This window comes from Bolinopsis microptera, chromosome 11 (genome assembly GCF_026151205.1).
Source record: "Bolinopsis microptera isolate Bmic1 chromosome 11, MBARI_Bmic_1.0, whole genome shotgun sequence".
Taxonomy (NCBI): Eukaryota; Metazoa; Ctenophora; class Tentaculata; order Lobata; family Bolinopsidae; genus Bolinopsis; species Bolinopsis microptera.
Window position 1 is genome coordinate 1,869,209 of NC_087082.1, and position 20,246 is coordinate 1,889,454.

Below are 20,246 nucleotides of genomic sequence, written 5' to 3' on the forward strand. Positions count from 1 at the left end.
CGCCAACAACAGACAAAAGGCAAAGCTGCGCTCCACTAGAAATGTTTTGTAGAGATCAGGTGTCTGTAACTTAGTCAACTTAGTCCCTGTTGAGAGTCCTTCGTTTAAAGCCTGCTATTTATATAATGCGTCTAACATAAAACCTTTTGATACTTACAACTAGAACGGCGCGGTTTTATTTGGTTCCGTTGTATACCCCCCATCCCATTGGAACATTTTCGACGTATCATCCTCCGAAGTTACTCGCACCGTACTGTCAATATCCGAATGTGGACGTGACAATTCGTTCGATTCTGTTCTCGACTAGATTCAATAAATTTACAACCTTACAAAAGGGTTTGCAAGTCTCTGAGTTATCTGTTAGTCATTATCATGATAATTACCTTTTTTCCAACTTACGATAGTTTACTATTTCTCCAAAAAATCTAAAAGCGGTCATTAGTCGAAAATGGAAAACCATATTTTCCCATAAGCAAATAGGATGCGTTTTTTATATAATTTTCAGCAAGTCTATATAAATTATGAATTATGCTCCTTTTTTGGCTAACGACTCGAGTTTCAATGACACATATAACAAGGAGAGAAAATGTTTCCAAGTTGAAGCTGATTCGCTTTATTGTTATAATTCATTACTGTAAATGCCTACAAACCCGCTAGTCGAAAGCTTTGTTCGAGGAAATTTAAAAAATCAGTTATTTTTTAATTTCTCTTCATCATATAGCTCTGTTATACTGTACAAATGATGAATTTTATTTGACAATGACAACAAAGTTGTAAGTATTCAGATTCCCTAAATGATACTTTCTACCGCATCGAAAAATATTAATCACAACCAAAGTTATGAATATAGTCATAGCCGTGAGTGTAAATGGAATTAAACGGAATTAAACGGAATTAAACGTAAAGTTGTCGGAGATGGCACTAACACCATCGTCTCGACTATACATGAATGAATAACATAACTAGAGTAAATAAAATTCGAATTTCAAGAGTCATGAAAATTTAAAACACAAGCACTTAAAATTTAACTCCCGTACAACCAACCGAAATAGAAATAATTGCTGAAATAATAATTTAACATAAGAGGAAGTAGTAAAAGGCAACTTCAATGATCACTAAACAGCGATATCAGTATTCGAGTCCTCAAAAGACACATTCATAATCGAACGTACTGGAAACAGTAAACACTAGTGTTCCGTGCTCGTACAACAGATCGTGAAATCTGCATAATGATGATCTGTATTATGTATGTTGAGTTGGTAGTCCTGATGGGGTGACAGGCAGTATTGGCGTCTTTTTCGGGTTCCTGATGCGGTGACAGTTGCAAAGGAATTTGCCCAGTTCTTGCACATGGGCAGAAGTCATGATAGCTCCGTATTCCTTGAGCAGCAAAAGACTCTTAAGGTTGTCCGACAGTGAAAGTCTCGCTGAGTAGTACATTGGACATTCAGTGAGGCAGTGTTCTTCATTTTCAATGATTGTTCCTTCGAAAAAGGGGAGATATTCTAAGCCTTGAACGTTCTCCTTGTTGCAGCAGAATCTGCAGGCTCTTGTCCACGTTCCAGTTTCTTTTGTGTATCTCAATAAGAAGGTCATGGCTACTGGAGCGGATTTTTGCTATGTGCATGCGACATTGACTATTCTTTAGATTGAGATACTGCTCCTCTCCGAATACCTGTTTGATAGTGCAGTAAAATTGCATTTTCTTTTGGGATGCTAAATCTGTTCTCCAATCTTTTACAAAGTGATCGACCAAATTTCCATGTGCAGTTGAGGTCGTTCCTTCTGCTCTGCGTTGGTCGGATCGAACGAATTTGGTCGCTTTGGATTCAGACTGAGCGATCGAGTTCCAGGTCTTATACCAAGAGAGGTTTAGATTCTTCTGCTCTTGAAATGTCTGATGTACAAGAAAGTTGACGCTGCTCACGTCGGGTGATGTCTGAGACAATCTGTCGAAGTATCTCAGGCATTGTGGTAGTACCGACAGGGCCCATGGTAACCTGCCCGTATCTCCGTAACAGAAGTTGTTGTTAGCTTTCTTGTGTAAGCCGAGCACCCACTTCAGCATTTTCAGGTGTGTTGTCTCAAGTGCGTCCTTTGTTGCAGCTCTGGCAAGGTTCTGTCTTGAACCATCAGTGCAAGCCATCTCCTTTGCCATTTTTGTACACGGTAGCCATATCTGACAGGCATACGTAGCGACTGGTTTAACGAGGCTGTCTATAAGCTTGAGCATGGTTTTTGTTGTTAATGCTCGAGTGTCGACCATGCGTCTGATCGAGAAAAATGCTCTTAGTGCTTTCTTCCTCAGTTCGTTCATCGCACCTTTAAATGAACCGTTGAGACTGAATTGAATGCCTAGATAGCAGTAAGATTTGGCCGATGAGATGTCCAGGTTGCCGAGTTTGAACCCGTAGGAGCATTTCAGCAAACGAGAGCTCGAGTTGAATACCATGATTTTGGTTTTGTCGATGTTAATTGACAGTTCCCATTTATTTGCAAATTCGTGCAGGCAATCAAGTTGTTTCTGCAGGCTTTTGGCGTCGAGTGCCAAAAGTATCAGGTCGTCTGCCCACAGGAGATGGCTGACCGAGAAGCCGTTCAGTTCTGGAATTGACAAGTCCTCAAGAGCTGCTAGTCTAATGGAGAGGTCATAAATGTATACCTTGAAGAGCTCCGGAGACATTGGATGCCCCTGTTCGGTACCAATGGTGACATCGATGGTGTCCGACAGCTTCTTGCTCAGTTTGATACGGGTAACTGAGTTGTTGTACATGTTCTGGAGGCAAGAGAAGAAGCTTCCTCCGATACCAAGTCTACTGAGTTTGTACATGAGAGCCTCCCTGCAGACTGTGTCGAACGCCTTACGATAGTCCACGAAACAAGCGAATATTTTCTTCTTCAGCTTCTTTGTATACTTCTCGATGATCGTTGTAAGGGTCAGGATATGGTCAGAGCACTGGGCACCAGCTCTGAATCCGAGTTGGTGAGGGAAGTCGGGACAGACGACTTTACGGAATTCGATCAGCCTATCAAGGAGGAGGGATGCAAAGAGTTTTCCAAGGCAACTTCCGACTGTGATTGCTCTATAGTTATCGGGGTTCTGCTTGTCCCCCTTTTTGTGTAGGGGGGTAGTTATTGAGCAGTTCCAGGGGTAGATTCCTTGCGTTAGGCAACCATTGAATAGTTTCAGAAGGACTTTTTGGAGACCGAGTTTGGAGCTCTTGAGCATCTCGTTGGAGATAAGATCACATGAAACGCTTTTGTTATTCTGGAGCTTATTGGTGACTTTCTCAAGTTCTTGGATAGTAAACTCTGTGTTGAGTTTTTCAAGTTCGACTGATGGCTCGGGGTGGTACTCGGTTCCCTGTTCACCAGCTTCGTTGGTCGAAGTGTTCGTTTGTAGTCCACCGTGCGAGGGGTCCTTGCACTTCTGATTGTATAGGTCGTTGAAGAACTTGTGAAATGCGACCAGGTCATATATGTCGAATGTATCAGGGTCCTTACAAGCGGACGAGAGGTCTTTTAAAGCAGCCCAGTTGATGTTGTTGCTGTGGTTGATTTTCTCGTTAAGTTTGTATAGGTAAGCTCCCTTTCTAGCTCGTGTTTGTGCCCTGTATTCTTTCTTACGGAGGTAAAATCTTGCTCGGTTGGATTCCACGAGCATAGGATCGATGTGGGTGTTATTCTTGGCTCTTTCGTCTCTACAGACTAGTCGTTTAGCATGCCTACAACTCCAATCAAACCATTTGTTTTTGTTAGTACTGGGCTTTCCACTTTTCTGGGTGGTAACTTGACTTGCCAGGTTAGTAAAGGTGGCAATCACAATTTCATTGAAACTGCGAAAGTCGTCAGGGGAGGAAATATCAGTTTGAAGAAGAGAATCAACTTTTTCTTTGAATTGAGCGGTGTTCTGGGCTGACTTGAATTTTTCTGTGGTACCAAGTCCAGAGCAGGCATCTTTGGTCCACTTGAATGGCTTCGGGATTGATGCGAATTTGAGCTCCATTTCATTCGAGATGTCGCCAGCCATCACAATGTTCCTTGTGTTAGTACTTAGTAGTTAAAGTGGTGGATATTGGTCTGTGGTCAGAATAAGGGGTGAGGTCACCAACTTTGAAGAACCTTGCCCGATGAAGAAGGCTGTGGGACACGCAAATGTAATCGACCGTACTTACTCCATTTCTTTGAATGCAAGTTGGACCAAATGTGATCTACCTTACGACACATGTTTAAATGGTACGAACAACGAAAGTCGTAGGTTTTTCGAAAAAAAAACACCATATTTTCGGACTACCAAAATTTAGGTCACCATCAAATTATTTTCCCCAAATTATTTTTCACGTATTTTCCTTAATTATGACTACCAATTTACTCAGAGGCGACTATTGAGGGCGTCCAGGCGTCCGTGGACGCCTTTAAATTATTATCTGGTGGCTGGTGCTTAAAATAGAAATATTAATTAGTAATAGTGTAAGGAAATAACAAATCGCAATATAAAGGTCTTCGTTTACTATCATACGTTTTAATGTAAGCGCACGCATGATCTTCGTGAAATTTTGTGTTGTAGGGAGTCCAATAGGGCCTGTCGTGATATCATGGATCGCTTAGGTTCCACCAGGATCTGGTAGTCCTCATAATTCTGCGGCCTCTATGTATCGTCATCTCGCACAACTCTTTAAGAATCTTAGGGATTTGGCATGTGAAAATTTGCAGCCTTCCAGACATTGATTGGGTTACTCTTGCAAAAACTGCGAGATTGGATTTAAAAAGATAATATGTTTAGCCCAAAAGTGGGGTCGTTAAGTTATTAAAACGTTAATTTTGTGACAGTTAAGTGATAATCTGTTTCTTGCTCTTGTGAGTGGGTCGATCATATACCCTGAATCGCAGTCGACGAAGCAAGAGTCCTCCTGAGTGGAGACTCCCGCCCCGCCAACTACGACTCGAAGTGACGTGAGTGCTTAACATTCATATAGTTAGCCCCAAAAGTGGGGTCGTTGAAGTTATTAAAAAGTTAATTGCGTTAAAGTTAGTGCTTTAAATTTAAATCAGTGTTACGTAGTATAATAAGTTCGATCTCGAACACGCAGTGACATATAATGCTTAGATACTCGTCTCGTTAAGCGTTTGTAACGTGGTTCCTGGAGCGGCGTCGGTGGTTTCCACTAACTTGTCGGTTCCCACTTCAGGAATGGCCAGAGCTTCCAAGAGACTCAGGAAGGGTAGCCCCATCGGCGGTTTGCGGTATAGAATACCGTTGGGTTCGATTTGGTTCGGCGCGTGAACGATAGTTTGACCGAAACGGAAGCTAGTTACGTTAACGGTCCACTCTACGAACACTATTTGGTAGGTCGGCAATCGGCATGTCGATTGCCGAGACCTCGGACGTGGTTTGTCGGTGTGGATGGTGTTCGCCTGTCGCTGCTGATTTCTGGGAGGCGAGTTGTATGTTCTTCTCTTTCGTGCGCAGTAAGAGTCCCATGGGAGTGGAGATGTAGGACTCTCTGGTGCACTTCCGAGGTTTGCATATGTGCGACACCGATCCAGTCGAACTGAGGCATTCGTGGAAATTGTAGAGTCGGTACTGTAATTCGTGGCACGTCATAGCTCGTCCGAAAGTCGGGCACCCTCTGGGCGTGTTTAGGACGAACCACTGTCCCTTCTGGTACACAGCGTACGGCGGTGCTTAGAAACTGAGGCACGTAGTGGAGTTGTCGTACTGGTGTTGGGCTTCAAATCCAACTTGTCGAATAGCGAAGAAAGGTGCTAGTGTGGTGGTGTCCATAGTAGTAGTATATCAGTTCTAACGTTGACCTTTTAGACACTGAGTCCCATGTGGATGAGTATATCGGGACTCAGTGACATAGTTCAGGGACATAGTTTATCCTATTTTAATGGGCGCTTACCATTAGTTTAGCATATTAAGATTTGTCCCTCTCCTGCATGCCAGCCGCGGACCCGAAACTAACCCCTTTCGGAAAAATCTTCATGTTGGCAGAGTAAATCAGTTCTAAACGGTCAACGTTAAGACACTGAGTCCCATGTGGATGAGCATAGTTTATCCTATTTTAATGGGCGCTTACCATTAGTTTAGCATATTAAGATTTGTTCCTCTCCTGCATGCAATGCCGGCCGGACCCGAAACTAACCCCTTTCGGAAAAATCTTCGTGTTGGCAGAGTAAATCAGTTCTAAACGGTCAACGTTAAGACACTGAGTCCCATGTGGATGAGCATAGTTTATCCTATTTTAATGGGCGCTTTTCATTAGTTTAGCATATTAAGATTTGTCCCTCTCCTGCATGCAATGCCCTCACCTATATAATACCCAGACCCAAATCTCTAGCCATAGTTGTTTTAGAGTTGTGCATCATCTTTGGTTTAAACCCCCGATTTCTACAAATCTAGATTTACGTTTTTCTAAACTTATGTTTGGTCTTGTTGTGCTTTCGAGCCACACTTAAAAGTTTTCTGCTACTCTCAGTAATTACATAATTCTTCATAAATCTTCAAGTTAAACAATTCCATTGGAGCATTGGGCTACAAGGAAATGACACTTTCTGTAATTACATAATTCTTCATAAATGTTCAAGTTAAACAATGATTGCATCGGGCTACAAGGAAATGATACAAAATGAGTATAACATAATAAATTAATTCGACAAATCTCGTGAGCTTGGCTCTCACATTGCATACCTCCCCTGCAGTTTTTACTACCTGGCTGGTTAGAATCTTAATGTTTAAATTATTTGCTATTAGTTTAAAAGAGAAATTAATATTTTGTGACAAGGCGGAGGTCGGATTTTTGATGATTATGAGCTTTTATGTCAGGCACAAGTTTCTCATTCTCGCACCAAACTTGTATTATTGGCATTTTGTTAATATTTGCAAGTTAATAGTGTATTTCATATTGTCAGTGTCTCTTTTGAGTCTCCATGTGAGTTTGGATAACACGGTTGACGTTCCTAGAACTCATTCTTTAAGCTTTGGCAATAATTTGACCAACGCTTTTTGAAAGCGTTTCAGTCAGACCTTATATATTTATATGTATAAATATGATGCTCTGCCTTCCGATAATGCATTGGCCTGGTAAACAGTTGATTTGATCTGACATTTTCAAGGCAATGGACAATTTGTTTTGTTTCTACAGTTGCAAGAGGCGGAATCTTGGTCGGTGGAGTCGCCTTGTGAGCTTATAGTTATAAATTCGGCAACAGTATTTTATTTTACCGTGTTTATGTTGATGACTTTGTGGAGGTGCTTTACGAAATACTTGTCTGGGATGTTGAAGAACTTCTTCCCAATATTAGTTTCCACATTTGATATATGTATATATAGACGCTTTGACAGTCAATTACTTATTCTGTGTGTGAATTTTTGGGACACCTTTTCAGTATGTGATAACTAGTGTTGAATTCTTGTCGCCAAGCAGACAAGTGCTCAAAGATGAGCTCTTTCCCATGTCAACGCACCTATCCGAAATAAAACTTGCTCGCACAAAACCTGGTTATCATGAATATGGAGCATAGTGCTCAGCCTCCTGAGGGCCAATAACGGACATGGAATCAAGTCACGTGATTCAGTGATAAGGTTTTATTGGATATATATTCTTAATACTTTAATTGCGAGATGGGCAACCTCCCCCAGTTAAAATTCATGTCAAAACGTCCTAATACTTTAAATATCCTTGACGGTTTTAATTGCCCAATTCGACCTGGTTAATGAATAAAACATTCAAAGTGACATCCTTCTGACTCCCCTGGATAATACCTTGAGTATTGTGTATCTAGGACTTTAGGAGACGTGCAGTATGATGGGTTGTACTGCCCCTTACTCACTTTGACTACGGTATGCCCATTACAAGTTTTTTAATTTTTTTACCATTGAAACCCCTATCTCTGATAGCAAAGTAACATGCTAGGTCTTTTGGTTCGGATCCTAAGGTCCAATAGCAGGTGCTTGGTACAACATTCATTATTTTATAGGATCTGATTTCATTTTTCCAAACACTCGTTTTATAGTACCCAGGGACTAACTAAGTTCCCTTTAGACTTCTTCCCGTGTGACTTTTCCTTCGTATCACTCCCTGAGATATGGGTTTAGTCACGTGACATATTTTGTATGTGACGGGTAGAAACTATTTCCAGTCAAATCTCGTTAACGCTTTTATTTTTGGAATTTCCAGAAGAGCAATTTATGAAACTTTAGAAATTATAGGGAGTTTTATCAACTATGGCCATAATTAAATTGAGATGAAGTGTTTTAACTTTTTAATTAAGATAAAGCATGCTACTGTAAGTAATAATAAAACTTTTGTTTTTTTCAGAGAACTGTTTTGTTTTTTTGGGCACTTATCAGTCTCTTAAGATGTTTCTTTACTATTTTGAGATTGTTTTAAAAGTTAGATAATAATAATTACTTACAGTAACATGCATATTGGACTGATGTTTAAGTTATGTAAGTGTATTTTTGAAAATTGGCAAGTCATACTGCGAGACTCAATAATTTTCAGAGCCAAAAATCAAGGGAAAGGCTAGCATACAAAGAAAGGTCACCATCACATACTATTACACACTAAAACAAGTGACTAGAACACACTAGAACACTAAAACACACAATATGAACTAACCATGCAGAACTCTAAACTCACTTTTACCACCTGTCACGTGCTTATCACGTGGGCGTTTCATATTTTCTACCCACAACCTGACACATGCATCTAAACCCAAATCTGGGTGCGATTACGTGAAAATACCACAGGAAATAATAATCTGATAATAAATAAAAACCCCGAATAATTTGTTTTGTCTATACATATAATGAACTTCCGCTCTGTCATCATGTTACACCTGCTGTCGTAACATCACGTGTGACGTGTCATTATCACGTGTCATTATCACTTGTCATTTCCACTCACCATCTAGTTCGATATCATCTTGAGACAAGTCAACAATCTCCGAGCTACTCCGAGAGTTGAGGTATGTAATTTGAGGATGATATCGAACTTTCCAAATTTGCAGCAGATAATATTGAGTTTCTGTTTGAGTCTCTGTTTGCTGTTTGAGAAATATTTTTTAGAATCCGAGACTGAGGTTTTAATGATTGAAAAATTATAGATTCTCGTGATTATAATCCCAGATAATGACATCAAAACGTAGAATTGGATCAGTATCATGATAGATTCACGTTTAAAATAAAGTCCAAATAAAATACCGGTCACTAACCGAAGCGATCCCCACATCGCCATTAGCTCCACCGTTAATTTCCTTAGCAACATCCTCTTCCGGAGGATGTAGACTCAGAAGGTCAGCAAACGCTTCCTTCAACTCCCCATCAAGTGAATCAACCTTAGGTTGTGATGTATGAGTCAGACTGTTAGTGGAGGCAAGCTAAAACAGATTGGTGGGATCTTTAGGAGGGGTTCAGGGAGTGGTTAATAATCAAGTTATCAAAAAGAACAAATACAGAAAAGGATGTGAAATTCCGATGTTTTACGGGAACGGATAAGTATTTTTTGTGAACTCGATAGTATAACATCAATATCATCAAAATTAAATGTTAAGTAAATCAGCAATTCTTACAGCAGCTTTAGTATAAGTAGCTTCTCTTTTTAGAGATTTGGGGGACGGGTTCTGCTTGTTCAGATCTTTGTCCAGTGGGATGTATTTACCTGAAAAAATTAATTTAATACTCCTGCACAATCATGCAGATGATTCTTGCACCCCTAACCACTGGTGAAATGGGTAGACCTCAGTTAAGCCGTCTTCAAACAGTTAAAAGATTCACATACTGTAGTTCGACAAGCACAGAAGTTCGACAACTAAAGTTCGCCAGAAATCACCCTCGAACTTCGGTGCGTGTCGAACTAAAGTTCAAGTAGCGCACTAAAATTTGTCAAACTATAGTCCGTGTACCCAATTAGAAGTAGCCTGTAGGTAGACTGTATATAATTTTTGTAAAACTGATCAACCGACTATCATTGAGCACTATGATAATTGATAAAGTATTGTTAGCTGACAGACGGACCCTATGAGATTTCCGTTTTGAAAGGAAGAAAGAAACCTAATTTGCCTCTGGCCGATAATATTCTTGCGGAGCTTTGAATAAATTATTAGCAAGTCGCTAACAATGCTTTATCAATTATTATTCACCATTTTCTTTCTTAAACGATAATTGGCTAATAAGTTTAGCAAAGACCTAGTGTCTTAAGACACTATTTAAAGGCCAGTTTCGACTAGCAGCAGATTGTAGTTGAGTATGCATTGCTTTGAGATGGAAACTGTTCCTAATAACTGCATTTATATACGACTTATGAAGGATCATAATATGCACTTAAATGCTTATCGCTAGAGATATTGGCAAAAATCAGTTGTTTTAGCTGAACGAATATTACTATTATTTAGGTATTGTTTTTTCTCCGTTTTTTTTCGCTAGAATCATCAGGATGACGTTTGTGGCAGTGACATGAGTGTTGTAAACTGTTTTTAAAGGTTTTAAAAACAAGTCTTCATGATCCATGGACCATGGTTGTCAACTTAGTCTCATTAAAGGAATTTTACCGAGCATAACTTTAAAAGGTCCTTGCAACTTTATACATGGCTATTCATGGAAATTTGACTCTTAGATAATCTTAGCGACAGTGAAGGTGCATAAAGAGGATGTAGACTCAGAAGGTCAGCAAACGCTTCCTTCAACTCCCCATCAAGTGAATCAACCTTAAGGGGGCATACACCAAAACAGTGGTTTGTGCCGTCCAGACCAAATGACCTCATAGGCAGTTCAGTGACCTTCTAGCGCACCGTTTCCACACCAAAAAAAATTATTTTGAGAATACCCATTTTTGTAATCGACCATTTCCTGGTTAAGAGTGCAATTTTCGGAAAAAATTATTTTGTGGTTGAGACGCTATAAGTTAATCATTTCTTGCGGTATCGGGTTGAAATTTTGCTCGCCGTTTATTCACATCTATTTGAAGGTGTGTGTAAAATCTTGATATCGTATCTAAAAAGGCTGGTATGTTATGAATTTTTAAAGTCAAAAAGCTAATATTGTCCTTTTCAGGCTTATTTTGACAAAAAGTCAGTCAGGGAAGATCGGATTGATTTGATGCTTGACATCAAATTGTTCTCTGAATTCTGGCGCAGTTTTTGATGCCCTCAAAAATGCGTTTACTCAACTGGAAAGTTGATCTTTTGGACCTCAAAGCCAAACAACAAATTTAGGCACATTTTTCGTTTTTAATATTTACCGATTTTTCTAAAATTTTGATAGGAATGTGCTAGTGACTTTTTGAAGGGTGCAAAATAACCGCAACTAGCACATTTATATATGAGTTATGAACAACAAAACACCCTAAAATGCTTCCCTTTGAAGTTATGGGAGAAAATGTGATTTTTCATCTGCAAAGCCAAAAAATCACATTTTCTCCCATATTTTCAAAGGGAAGCATTTTAGGGTGTTTTGTTGTTCATAACTCATATATAAATGTGCTAGTTGCGGTTATTTTGCACCCTTCAAAAAGTCACTAGCACATTCCTATCAAAATTTTAGAAAAATCGGTAAATATTAAAAACGAAAAATGTGCCTAAATTTGTTGTTTGGCTTTGAGGTCCAAAAGATCAACTTTCCAGTTGAGTAAACGCATTTTTGAGGGCATCAAAAACTGCGCCAGAATTCAGAGAACAATTTGATGTCAAGCATCAAATCAATCCGATCTTCCCTGACTGACTTTTTGTCAAAATAAGCCTGAAAAGGACAATATTAGCTTTTTGACTTTAAAAATTCATAACATACCAGCCTTTTTAGATACGATATCAAGATTTTACACACACCTTCAAATAGATGTGAATAAACGGCGAGCAAAATTTCAACCCGATACCGCAAGAAATGATTAACTTATAGCGTCTCTACCACAAAATAATTTTTTCCGAAAATTGCACTCTTAACCAGGAAATGGTCGATTACAAAAATGGGTATTCTCAAAATAATTTTTTTTGGTGTGGAAACGGTGCGCTAGAAGGTCACTGAACTGCCTATGAGGTCATTTGGTCTGGACAGATTTGGTGTATGCCCCCTTAAGTTGTGATGTCTGAGTCAGACTGTTAGTGGAGGCAAGCTAAAACAGATTGTTGGGATCTTTAGGTGGGGTTCAGGGAGTGGTGCAGGGTCATGTCGAGACTTAAGGGGAGGGGTTTAACTTTAATGGCACATATAATTCCACTGTAAAGAATTTCTAGATAAATAATCAATCCTTATATAGGTGAGGTACATCAAGAAATTTTGTTATCCTTGCCATCCTTTGTTAAAGCAATACCACTCTGTGTAACTCAACTCAGTTCGCTATATTTCCTAACAGCACTGTGTGTTCCTCTGTTCGGGCGGGTTTAATAGGTCTTCATAACTGCACTCAGACAATTTCAGCCTCTTCCTCAATAAATCGGGGGGCCGAGGGGGGGGGGGGGTTTCTATCTGAAACCCCCCCCCCCCTCTGAAATCTAACTTTGTTACGTGAGAAAAATCAACAATAAACTATTACAGGTTAGATGTTTACCTGAGTTCTATATCTTTCGATAGCAACTCCATCTATACTTCTATAAATCTGATTAGCAAGTCATTCTGTATTCCACCAGTACTTGTGATCCTGGTTGCAGCTTTCAACATGTTTTATGGGCCCAACACTCAGCTTTCACAGTTTATGACTTCTGGCCTCCTTGCGATGTCGTAGCAGGTAGACCATTTCTTGTTGTCGCGGGCTAACCAGATTGTATAGGAACATCGAAGAGCGACCAAAGCAGCCTCATTCAGGGCTTTATTCTTCGTTCTCTTCGCCAATCCAAAGTAGTTGAATAGAGCTGGTACAGTATGGTGCCAGAAGCCCCTACACCCAATGTCTACCGTAAAGAGCAGAGCTTTCCAACCGCACCCGTCGATGCCAGGAATCAGCTCTCTGTTGTAGATGTGCTGTGGGAACTGGGCAGGTAGTGTATCCTCGTCCCATATCAGCTTCCAGTCTTTCGCTCTCTCAAAGGGCCTCTCCTTCCTCAACTTTGGCTTTGGGTGTTCATACTTCCCATCTTTCGACTTGAACCGTATCCATTCTTTGTCGGAGGTCGTGGAACCTGAGGAATTGTACATCTTGAATTGGTCAAGCAAGGCTCCGGCTATAACACGTAGGACGTTGTCATGTCTCCAGTTGTACCTTTTGGAGTTTCTTGCTACACTGCAGACGGCTAGGATGTGCTTGATGTTGCACGTCTTCCAACCACAAAGTGTACAATTTCCTGTACTCGAGTAGTTCCACAATTTCATGTTTGCAGGGGTATTAGCCACGTCGTGTGTCGAGTTTAGGTGGAATTTAAGGAGAGCCGGGCTCATCTTGTAGTTGTAGATAAGGCTGCTCCATCCTAAGTCTAACTGCATCGTGTTCTCCCATGTCAAGAACTTGCCCTGTACTCCCTTGTTTACCAGGGTGACTAGCATGTCGTTCTCTGACACCGATTCTACCAGTTGTCTTAGCTTCTGCATCTCAGTCAACTTTGGTTTGCATCCGAGTCCTACTCGGTCTTTAGTCACTACTCCAACCAACTCCTGGAAGTAAAGATCTCGCTCTCTTGCCGTCAGCTTCGTTGTATAAGACCATCTCGGGCTGTTCTCCTGTTTCTCTCTCTTGTTATTATAGGCTTATACAACTTTGGTGTCATCACTGTTCTTCAGGGCGTGTCCCTTTGATACCTGAAGAGACTTACATAAGTCACTCAGTTTCTTCAAGTTTAGCCCGAAGTAATCCTTGCTCCTATACAGGACTGTCACAGTAATTGATCTAGTAACACCCAACCACTTCTTCAAGAGTTTCCTTACTATGATTACAATGATAAAATCATGATAGGGTAAATACCATATGGATCACATCAGAAATGATACATCACTGATTGGGCCATGTGATGTGATACCTGTGGGAGCCCGGAATGAGAGGTTCTTAGTTGTCGGTCACCGGATGTTATTCCCATTTCATAAGAGGACGATTTTTGTTAAATCATATAATTGTTATACTGAAAATTTACTGAAATAAACTGAAAACAACTGAATTGAATGAAACTAACTGAATTAACAAAAAACTCTATTGAAATTAATGTCTAGATATAGTTGTTATGAGTAGAATGTGAGATTTGTTTTGTTTGTTTTGAAACCCCACGGTGGAGGTTGGCGTGTGCCGCAATTTATTAATCAATGGTAATTACATGATAAATGAAATTATAGAAGTCACACTAAAATATAATAATGTAAAATAAAATATATTAAAATAAATGCCCTACTAAAAGTACTATATAACTAACGGTCTGCAAAACTGGTTTGAGTCGCAATTTGTAAACATGCTAATTACTATTTAATAATATTACTATAGATAAAAAGTTTTGTCTGACTATTGTCAATAACATCATCAGCTATAATCAACCTAAATAGATATTCCATAGTAAAGAATGGGAAAGATATTACTTTCTTTACTGATAGCTTCAGTGCTGACTGCGTTCTCGATATTCGTTACTGAAGGTACGTTTTAACATGTTTATGAAACTAAAAGGTTACTCTAAAATATTTTCCCACTGTAATAGTGTAATGTAATCCGAAATTTCAACATCTTTCATTTTATCCAGATAAGAAATGTTCTAACCCAATCTTGACATCACTGCATCATTCCGCCGCAGCTTCAATCTATTACTATTAGTATTACCTTATCGGACCTTATTTGGACAGACATTAATTGAACGCTGGAGGCCCTAACGTTCATTTTAATGTCCGTTCAAATAAAGTCCGTTTATTTAAGGTTTGTAGGTTTACAACCTACCAGGACGCGCGCCGAGTTGGACTCGTCGACGGTTCAAATATATGGAACAGATATTTTACGAGTATCACCCGTTAATTTAAAGTCCGTCCAAGTTAAAGTCCGTTGAATTTTTTTCAAAAATTTTTCCACTTCGAACATTTTGTCCAGAATATGACAACTATGAGAACTTTATTGTGCCGTAAATTAACGACGGAAAGGTTCTCCTTGGTTTGCCGGAGGCACAGAAAACTCTACTATTATATGATGTTTTCAAGGGACACTTGGTGGAAAAAGTCAACGAAATTATGGCACTCAACAACATAGTTCATGAGCTAGTCCCCGCCAACAAACTTGTTCCAGCCTCTAGATATTACGGTAAATCGTGTTGCCAAGTACATTGTCCGACGTTGTTTAGTTCTTGTAGCGCGATGCACTAGGGTCGCGCCGCGCATCAAATAATTCTTCTCGCAACCACATAGGGGAGGTAATGAAACGTGATGTTAAGGTTAACCTAAGGTTGTCTAAGATAAAACCACTTCACGCCGAATGGCTTGTAAAAGTTTACTGGGCCGCGCTCAGCCTGTCATTCCGCCGAATCTCTATTATGAACATGATTGCCTGAGGTCCCCAGGTAAGTAAAAGTTAACACTGAAATGCAGGACCGGGGTAGTTTGATAAAAAGAGGTTTCCATAAACTTAAAGTTAAAGCTAGAAATCACTGATGCTTTAAGTTTAAGCATGTACTATTTCATGCACGAAGACCCATTTAATGAAGATAATATGTGATATTAGACACTAATCATGTACACATATTTTAACATTTTTACTGCTTAACGACTGCTTTTCTTACTTACTGTATAAAAATGGATTTAAAAATCATTTGCTGAAATAAAAAACGTCAAAAAAAAAGAAAAAATTCGGATTGTTGATGGTTTTGAATGCCTTCTAGTTCTAGCGTTCATATTAATATCCGTTCATAATTATGTCCGTTCATTTAATGTCCGTCCAAATACGGTCCGACAGGCGACAAGGTAGTCATTCAGGACCAGCTTTAAAAAACACTTATTTTACTTGATCGGTGTATAACATTGTTACACAAGTGCAACCAGCCAATTACTAGTGAATTACAGGAAGCCTGTGACGGTTCACCGAGGGGCTGCATAGACCACTCAGGATCCTTAGCTAAACGTCAACGACGCTCACCCCACGACCAGGCAGACAGTGGGATTCGAACTCGGTGTGACCTGCATCTAGCGCACCGATTCCAACCCAAAAAATTTGCAGTTATTTTGCACCCTTCCAAAAGTCTCTAGCACATTCCTATGTTTTGACATTTGCACTTTTACCAGGAAATGGTCGATTACAGAAATGAGTGTTCTAGAAATCAAATTTTTTGGTTTGGCATCGGCACTATCCGTCGTGGAGTAGAGTCCGCGGCGGAGCCGCCGGACTCCGAGCGGACTCCGGCGGTGCTCCGCCAAAATGTATTTCGTTTGGACTCGAATACATTTTGGCGGACTCCAAGCGGAGCCGAGCGGACTCCGAGCGGCTCCGCGGCGGGTCGGCGGAGTGTCCGCCGCGGACTAAGCCACTAGGCGGACTCCGGTCCGCCGCGGACTCCGGCGGAGTGGTCGGCGGACTCTGGCGGACCTCTCCGCCGGACTTTAATCCGGCGGAGTCCGGCGGAGCTTGGCGGAGTCCACCGGGCTCGGCGGACTCCGCTCGGAGTCCGCCGGCTTCCAACAGAGTCCACTGACTTCCGACTTCCGACTTCCGACTTCCGACCCTCGGCTAAATTTGTCACGTGACATACAACATAGCATTTTGCAATATTGTGGTCAGATGAAAAGGTCGCTAGTGATAAACCTTAACCATTACCCTCACAATGTCAATAGTGTACAACTCTAGTCCTAACTTTGACCCTATAATGTATAAACGTTGACCCTAACCCTCCACCAAACCGTCAGCAGCGAAATATCATATGTCATTGACTGGTCACGTGACCAAAACAATTTTTGTCATATTATTTCATATAGGGAAGCGTTTTTAGTTTTACCCTACACGTTGCATGTGGCGTCATTCGGCCGGATCCCAGCAAGCAAAAATACGTCGACCATAACAGGACGACGCCAGCACTCTCTACGCTCTTCGAGCTCCGATCGTCCTGTGACGAAGTAAGGACGAAGTCACAGGACTTTGACATAAAGGTCAAATGTAAAACTAAAATCTTGATGTTGATTGATTGTCGACGTCAATTTTTGAGCACAGCGCGATCGCGCTGTGCTCAAAAATTGTAGTTAGAGCAACACATCGCAACACTTAGGGAAATACTTTCCTACGGTTGTAAATACAGAATTCCCACAATTAAATCTCCAGATGAGATATATATGTCAGTTACCGAAGCTGTCGATAAATTTATAAAATCAAAAAGTAGAAAGTACTGTCAAAAAGAAGTAAAGTTCAGCGATTGGAAGGAAAAAGTGTTATCAATAGTTTCCAATCGTATTGAATATTACAAGAAAAACTTTCCTGAAACATTTGAAATAAAAGAAAACACACTGGAAAAAGATGATGTTAAAAGAAGTCTTAAATTGCTGAAAAGTAAATACATTATTTGTAGTATCGACAAAGCTTCTGGTAATTTTTCATTTATTTGTAAAAAGTTTTATGTAAAAACTCTTGTCAATGAAATGGGTTTTGATCCTAATACTCTAGAATGTATAGGTAATGATACATATAAACCCTGTAGCGAAGACGAGACTCATTATGTCAATAAAATATCTGAGAGTCTAAAGGAGAGATTTTAATGTACAAGTTGAAGATAAAAACTTGCGACTAGCACGCATCTTCTGGAACCCTAAGCTTCATAAGAACCCTTACAAGGCGAGGTTCATTGCAGGTGCCCGTTTTTGCGTAACGAAACAACTTAACGTCCAAGTTAACTGTTGTCTGAAACTTTTGAGGAAATACTTCAAGAAATACTGCGAGGCAATCTACAACAACAGCGGTATAAACATGTTTTGGAGCATAGATTCCTCAAGTGAATTCCTTGAAGCTATCAAAAATAGCGATGTTTTAATATACAAGTATATGATTTACTACTCTTTATACCAGATTAGACTTGATTGAAGTAGAGAATATGATTAATGAAGTTGTTAATTTAATATTTTCAGACCGTAATAGATATATTTGTATTTCTAAAAGAGACAGTAATACATGTTTCTTTTCCAATAAAACCTATGATTCTCATGCATGCTTAGTCAAGATGACCTAAAAGAGGCTGTTAAATTTATTATTTATAACACTTATGTCGTCTTCGGTGGGATTGTATTCATACAAACCAAGGGTATTCCTATGGGTGGAAATTCAAGTTCCCCTATAGCTGATCTCACTGTTGGCAAAAAGGAATTTAATTATATGAAACGTTTACTTCAGGAAAAGAAAATGGGATTAGCAAAGATATTATCCAATAATAAACGATATGTTGACGATTTATCTATTATTAACTACCTTTACTTTCATAAATTGATTAAAGATATTTATCCTAACTCATTGGAGATGGAGCGAGCTGGTTCCAATAATAAGATTATTAACTACCTTGATTTAAATATTAATATTTCCACAGAAGGACTAGAAATATCAGTGTATAACAAAACTGATGATTTTAATTTTCATGTTGTATCCCTTACATTTCCTCACAGTAACATCCCAACCGAGGTTGGCTACAACGTTTTTTCAAGTCAAGTTCTTAGATATGGTAATGTTTGCACTAGATTGGATATCTTTACCTCCCATCTTCACAAAATATTCAAAATTCTAATTGATAGAGGATATAGCCGTGATAGACTGATTAAAGGCATTAAACGTTGTCTGAGGAAATATGATAACGTTTTCAGGAAGTTCGGTATTCTAGATGACCATAACATTATTAAAGAACTCCCCTGATATCTTTTGATTTATTGAAACAAGGGTACTAACTCTGCTAAACTGAACAAATTCTGAAACTTAGGTGAATAAGTGTACAACGTGCTAAACCGAAGTTCAGACTGACCAGTGAAAATGGGCGAGCGTACCAAGTGTCATTTTAATTAGAAGTTTTAGTCAGTGATTTATTATTGAAGCTTGTAATTACAATAACTAATGCTCCTATAAATACTTTAATTAATTGTTTGTTCCGTTATTCTTTTTCCTTCCTCTTTTCCTTGTCATCCCCTTTAGTTTTAAGATTCTTGCTATAAATGGCTACAGCTAACACTATTAATGCTAAGTACGAAACAACAAGTGGGAGGTGGATCGTTGGTATACCATTAAATCGATTTAACACCGCAATTCCAGTCGCAAGCCTGGGACCACTACTAGCATAGTCACAACATCGACAAAGCTGCCATATAGCCTGACTGACAATTTTCTCGACTGACTGACAATGTTTCTTCTTTTTCCCCATTTAGAATACAAAGATTAGTACATTTTAGCTTATGATTAATATTATATTTTTACCTATAGTTTACCTAGATGCACATGGTGTATAATAGTATACAGTATGATAAACTATGCACATGGTGTACAGTATACAGCGTGATAAACGCAGTAAATATGCTTTATTTCTCTTACCAAACACTGCATATTTTCCAGGACCCTCTTCGGTCATTGTTCTAAGAGACTCATTCACATCTTCTATATCATACTCAGCATCATCTTCTACATCATCCTCAGCATCATCTTCTACTTTCTTCACTTTAAGAAACATCAAATCTCTGTGATTATTAGATGTGAGGAGAGGGCTCAGCGGAAACGGCCGCTTCATGCGGGGGGGGGGGGGGGAATCATACACTTAGTACCTGCTCCCCCCGGCCCCCGCTCCATGATATTAAAAGTGCCATCACATGATCATAGTTGTGACGAGCGAATAAACCTCGTCTATAACTTGGAAAATATTGTTAATTAAATTGATTGATTAGATGTTAAATCAATATTCAAATTACTTGATATAAGCTAGATTAGCTGAAATACTCTTAGTTTGAGTGCCCTTCTGTTCCGAGATTTCTTCCTTGAATTTTGTCAGCTGTGATTGTACGTCATCTTCCAATGTTGAAGAAAACTGGCCCTCCGCATCCGTCAATGCTTTAGTATATTCTGAGAAAAAAATTCAGACTTATCACTATCAGCCTCGTCAGGTATTATTAAATCCAACCTTAAAAAGCACTTGCTATCCTTACAAAATCGAGATGACCCTAATTAAAATACATGGTAACTTAATTATATTACCTAAGGGCCAATAAATTTAGTTCACAATAAATTTGGCTACCATAATTTTGATTACCATAATTTTAGTCACAAATGTTTTGTCTACAACAATTTTAGTCACATTTTTTCGACTTTTCGAGACTATTTTCCATTCCATTTTTCCATTTTTTCAGTTTTTCAAAT